The 6,737-nt window shown below is 37.6% G+C and overlaps 1 non-coding gene across 1 annotated transcript; it reads right to left on the reverse strand.

Moving 5' to 3' along the window:
- Window positions 1–3,585: 3,585 nt before the first annotated feature.
- trnat-agu (transfer RNA threonine (anticodon AGU)) lies at window positions 3,586–3,659 on the reverse strand. Its single transcript has one exon. It is a non-coding gene; the product is annotated as a tRNA-Thr (tRNA).
- Window positions 3,660–6,737: the final 3,078 nt, after the last annotated feature.

Genomic DNA, 6,737 nt, shown 5'->3' on the forward strand with positions numbered 1-6,737 from the left:
GAAGTGATTATAAGACAGTGAGGGAAACAGGGGTGAGAGGGGCAGACTCTTATACCCCTTTTCCACCGACGCAGCACGGAGCCTGTTCTGGTTCCCGAACTTGACTTTGAACCGGTTCCACGTGTTTCCACCGAAAAAAAGAGGTTCCAGACAGCGAACTAGCGGGTCAATCTGGCACCACAGAATACTTGGTTTTTCAGCCCGAACCGCGACGTAACCTGTGGGCATGTCATGTTGTACAGCATAGCGTTAGCAACAATGGCGTCAGCTGGTGTCTCGTATGGAGCTTAATGCTGCATTTTTATCTTTTAAAGTTCACCTGATTACATTTTGAGCCAGTTTGCCGCTGATATTTTAAAAGCGCCTTTAAAAAGGTGAATTGTGTGATATTATGTGATAAAAGTGACCCGGACAGAACGGAAAATGCTTAACGTGAAAAATAAAGCGCGAAGCTTTTTCAACTCCCCGAGCTGCATCAACACCACACGTGAATTAAATCCAGCTAAACACAGATACATGTTGTATTTTAGAGTAGATTTGATGGTTATTTCACACAGATGGATGTTCGTGTCGTGGAACTTTAGTGATGTTTCACCGCTCGAGTCGAGCGCTGAGTAAATCGGCTATTTGAGCCGAGAGTCGCGGTGAAAGCGAAGCGCAAAACGCTTCTCACGTCAATGAACTAAGGAAAACAACAACTGCGACAAACACGTCATGTCTTCTTATCACCGATTGTTAGATCGATGCTTTTTACATAAAAACAAACATCTGTAACAGCAGCACAAATGCTCGCACATAATCTACACACTCCGCCATGATATTACTACTCCAAACTTTCGTTAAGAAATGCCCACCATTGATGACGCAGCTTGGTTCTTAAAAACTGGTGGAAACGCGCGTCGATTCTCTACAGAACACCAAGGTTCTGAGAAACCTGAACAGAACTGGTTCAAGAACCATGGTTTTTTTTGGTGGAAAAGGGGTATTAGAGTGTTGGGCAGAAGATCAGGGTGGCTCACTCTTTGTACTGGGCAGCTGAACAAACCCCCCTTCCCCTTTAATTTAGGAAAACAAGAAAGTGAAGAGCTGTGTAGGAAATGAATAAGAGGTTAGTGCAGGGATCCATAAAGAAAGGAAGAAGGAAATGGTGGGTAAGGAGTTTCAGCTGTGTCCTTTCTCTTCAAGTAACATAGTTATTTTATAACTCCATTAAAGATTGTGTGAAGGCATTTGGGATATTTCTGTGACAGAAAAAGCAGGAGAAATGTAACAAGATAGTCTAGCTCTGTATTTTTTCAGAGGCCATCTACTGAGTCCTTTAATACACTTGCTTTGGTTATATAATTTTGACAATTTTGTTTCATCCAGCTAGTGTGATCTTATTTGTAATAGGATATTACAATAAACTGAATATGAACCAGTGCACTTTTGTGTAAAGACTGGAATAGTAAAGCCTTGTTTTACAAGTTGGTACCGTAATTTAACTCAAAGTTAGAGGTTTCAGGAATTAAACACTTATTGTAACACCTTGTACATAAAATTAGATTTGCTTAGATTCAACTTTATTCTCATTGTGCAGAGTACAAGTACAGAGCCAACGAAATGCAGTAGCATCTAACCAGAAGTGCAAGATAGAGATTATTTACATATATTACAGTTAAAGTGCAGTAGTGACCAGATAAGTAAAAATATATTAAAAACAGTAAACAGACAATGATTGTCCAGTGTATAGACTAGTATATAGTTACAGTAACTACAGTGGCTAAATGAATGAAAATGAATCGTTTATATAAGTATAGCAGATAATATACAATATATACATTATTGTTGTGCTGGTGTGATTAGTAATATAACTAGCTCGTAAATCCATTTGATTTGTAGGAATTGCATGAAAAAGCTGTAAGGGTATCCAACATAAGCATTTTAATGGAAATTTACCAGAACTGAATACACCCCATGATGTCAGTTACAAGTTGTTGGATACCCACACAGCTTTTTCATACAATTCCTACAAATCAAATAGATTTAAGAGCTAGTTATACTACTTAGCAACATGATAGTGCAGCGAGCAAAGTGGGTGCACCAAAGCAACATCAATCCTTGCTTCTGTGGTCAGTGTGTATGGGGGTTGTGCACTTTCTCCCTGTGTAAATAAGGGTTTCAACTCCTACCTCCAATGAAAAGTGCAAAATGTGAATTGACTGCACTACTTTGCCCCTGGCTGTGTATTAGTGAATGAATGTGTGTGACGCCATGCAACGGTTTGGAACATTGTCCAGGGTGTTGTCCTGCATTGCGTCCAGTGTTTCAGGGTGAGGCAAATGAATGATTGCAGAGGAAAGTTAAACAACAAACTGACTTTTATAAACTAATACGCTTCTGCACCACTTTATTAATGCTGATTAATGTTAGCAATAAGTAACTAATCTTAATATTCTGGGTTTTTTTTTTCAGTTGGTCACGTAATGCTTTGCATCATGACTTTATGGCATGTTTATTATATTTGTGCTACAGTTTTCTCAATCATAACAAAACTTAATTAAAAATGTTAATTATTTTAGATAAACACTGTTACAACAGGTATGAAACACGACAGCCCAATGAAAGTTAATTTAAATACAGCCTAAATTTGTGTGAAAGCATAATAACGTATTAAATGACATCTCTTAGAAGAGCTTTTGCTTAATTAATTTTGTAGATGGACTTTTAGAGAGATTATAAAGTGATATGTATGCTTTAGCACTAGCTAACCTTTTTCAAACAGACGGTTTTAGCAAGTGTGAAGTAAAAGCCGGTATGTAGCGCGCATGCGCGAAACCGACGGAGGGGTTGTGGGGCGACGTGCAGCACGAGCTTAGAGAGGCAGCGCGAGCCACGTGTTCCAGCGCACGTACGCACTCACGTAGAGCCTCTAGTCCTGAATCACCAGCACGCTGAGTGCACTGCATGTTGCTTATTTACTCACATTTAAACACATTGCATTACACATTCACGGCCTCTGGACTTATTCATCAGTATGCACGTACACTACAAGAACTGGGTGTGTGCATATCACCAGATATGAGAAAGAAATGAAAATGAAGAAATGCATGCATGAGAATGAATAAAGAGATGCATTTACATTTTCTGCATTTAGCAGATACCTTTATCCAAAGCAACTTACAGTACTGTGACAGTATACAGTATGAGCAAATGAGGGTTAAGGGCTTTGCTCAAGGCCCCAACGACAGCAACCTGGTAGTGGTGGGGCTTGAACCAGACACCTTTTAATTACTAGTCTAGTACCTTAACCGCCTTTTAAAACATTTCCAGGCTATTAGTAGTCTTTGCTGGATGCTCTAAAACATATATTACATCTATAAGTTACACATAAACACTAAAGAAAAACCAACCTGAATATATAAAAAATCTGATTGTATTGCAGTTCCTAAAATTGTATACAATGCATACAAATATTACTTACATTTACATTTTCGGCATTTAGCAGACACTTTTTTATCCAAAGCGACTTACAGTACTGTGACAGTATATTGTCTAAGCAATTAAGGGTTAAGGACCTTGCTCAAGGGCCCAACAGTCGCAACCTGGCAGTGGCAGGGCTTGAACCAGCGACCTTTTGATTACTAGTCCAGTACCTTAACCACTAGGCTACAACTGCCCTTACTTGGTACAGTTCAGGTTACAGGTTGGTTTAGTTTGTATGTTTTAAATACTGAAAAATGATTCACTGATGCATTTAAAGTAGGTGTCAATTCTGCGTTGCATACTTCATATGGACTAAACCTGGTAAACACTAGGATAAAAACATAAAATATAATCTAGTGACTGTGTGCTGTCTTGATATAAGCTATACTAAGTTAAAACTTAGCTATACTAAGTTTACACTGGAAATTGTCATGAATGGCCATTTACTTGTTTCTGCAACTATTATTTTCTGTGACTGAATAATATGAGGCTACAGGAATGTATTCTTAATTATTATTAATTCGTTATATTAATTTAGTGGTATAGTAAGTAAGCTGGATAGCTTATTCATCATTAGCGTTAAGACTGACCACTGCTCCTCACTTTTTAAATAGGGCTAGTTTGACTGCATTTCTTACAAAATAAAAAGTGCCTACAAGTGAGCAATATAAAGACGTGTGTATAAAACAAACACAAAACAACAAACACTGCACTATAAAGAATGTAAAAGAAAATTAAAGTAAACAAATGCATGGCATTTAAAAATCTAAAAATCTAAATAATTATATTGCTCCATTGTATAATCACTCTAGATACAATTTCCTTTAAAGGATATCTGTTTGAGCAGGTACATTTTGGGGTTGCTGTTATTATGGGTGTTACATGTTGTGTATACAATTAAAAGCCTCTGCAGCAGTATCAGCTAACTGTGTGAGATATGGAAGCTGTTATTATGTAATCACTTTCACTCAGGAAGTTTGCTGCTGTGTACAGTGCAGTGCAGGCCATGTATCTACTGTGTACACATTTGCTCAAAACAGACCCAATTTAACCCATTTAACCCACATTTTTTGCAGAAGTTAAAAAATGCAAAAGTTACAAAAAATAGCAGAATGGCTTTTTTGGCTTGAAAGTGGATCTCCATGCCTCGAATTACTGGTGCAATTAAATATGCACATTACTCTGAGGTCTGCAGAAAGTTACACATTATATTAGGAAATGCTGTTTTTAAGAACAATCCCAAAATGCCCACTTTAATCGTGTCCCACTGTGCGCGTGCATGCAGCTGGGTTGCCACATTGCATGGTTGGATTATTGAAACATATATTTTTTTTAAATATCCGCTCCAAACCACACCAAGTTGGACTTTAATCTTTCACAATGCTTGTCAGGTCGATCAACAATCAACAGGCGAAATTCGATTTCACATGATCCGGGTGCCAAAATGCTCAAAATAGACATTTTGGGCAAGCCCAATCTGGCAACCATAGGCTGTACTGTGGTGTAAACAGGTCTGGATTGTAGGGCGTGTGCGTTAGAAGGCCAATCAGAACCAACATCCTGCCCACATGGCCTGGTTGTTTACTACAAAAGCTACAGTGAGCTTCAGTTAAACCCCGGCACTGACTCAGACTGATCTAGACTTCACTAGTACCTATTGCTAAACGTACTTTAGCCACAGAAAAGTGAATTAATTCATGCAATTTTACATAAAATTAATGCTTAAAATATAAAAGTATATTACAGTTAAGTCTGTTATGCACCTCCCAATAATTCACATAGCTTAAAAATGTGCATATTTGACATTAATAATAAAATTCATGATTAATATCTGTAAATAACACAAAGATAGTATAATAGTTTGCTGTTATTAATAGTGATGTTCTGGTCCCATTATTTTCATTTTCAATACAAAAGCTAAGCATTAAAGCTGTGAGTACTGACTCATATTAATATTGATACAATACTAAAAGCCTCACAGTAATTAAGCTGTTTCACTGCAGGCAAATAGTCAAGTGATAATGGCATGTTGTAGGATTCAAAAGATGGACAGTAATTTCAGCCAGAAAATGTCATAATACAGAGGGTTGGCAAGGAAATGTCTGTACTGTACAGCTACAGGGTGTTAGTGACCTGGGTCTGATGCTCTGCTCTGGTTACTATTTGTGCGTACTTTGGCATGTTCCCCCACAGCCAACCTTCCAATGCCTGTAGGTGGATAGGCTACTACTGGCTATTCCTAGGCGTGAGTAAATTAATAGGTGAGTCTACAATAGACCGGTGCCCTATCTTAGGTGTGTACCCTTGAACTCTGGGTAAGTTGCTGAAGCCATAACAAGCCAGATCAGGATGAAATTGTTACTAGAGGATACATGAATGAGCTTCTGAATTTTTGCATTGCCACAGAGAAGTGAATTAATTCATGCAATTTTACATAAAATTAACCAATAATTAAATAAAAATAGATATTGAAATATTCATGTTTTGGGTGTAACACTGGGTGAATACACCCTCTGACTTTATGAGAATCAATTGAAATTCAACATTTACATCAACACTCATTCACTCAAATCTAGGGGCAATTTAAAGCAGCAAAAAGCATTCGAGAACAGTTTGTTTGGGGGGCTGGTGTAACCTGAGAAAACACACACAGTGATCAAAGGCAAGGATCAAACCCAGGTTGGTGGGCCCCAAAGTTTTTGGATTTGCATCAGAATATTAATGGGTTATGTAGCAACAGAAGTTGAACTAGAAGAATTACACCAGAAATGTCACTTACTTACGGCTTCTTATACAGTATACTGTATACACTCCCTATTTTACTTTTCCTACCATGTAACAAAGTCGCTGTACTGCACAATAACACTAGACCTGCGGCCCCAGACTTAAGCATCTAGTATTTTCTTTATATTTAATACTACATTATAATAATTAAAAATGTTATGTCACCGCTTTATTAAAATATTGGTGTTGTGGAAAACATAATAAACTTAAACAGGGCTACAGAAAGTTCAACCTGCAACAACCACATCAAGGTAAATGAAAATCATTCATGGTTTTGTTTGCAGTTATAGTGGGTGATGTTTGGAGGTCCTAGAGAAAACTGTTGCTGCAAACCAGAAATAAGTTTTTACTGGTGATAGAACAATTCTGTCCTGATGAGATATGAAATCATTTTCTTTTCCATAGCTTAAGACATTTAATGAATGCAAACATAATGTAAAATGTACGCAGTGGCTTTTCCAATCATTGTATCTTAACCCATTTAAAAA

This window comes from Trichomycterus rosablanca, chromosome 13 (assembly GCF_030014385.1).
Source record: "Trichomycterus rosablanca isolate fTriRos1 chromosome 13, fTriRos1.hap1, whole genome shotgun sequence".
Lineage (NCBI taxonomy): Eukaryota > Metazoa > Chordata > Actinopteri > Siluriformes > Trichomycteridae > Trichomycterus > Trichomycterus rosablanca.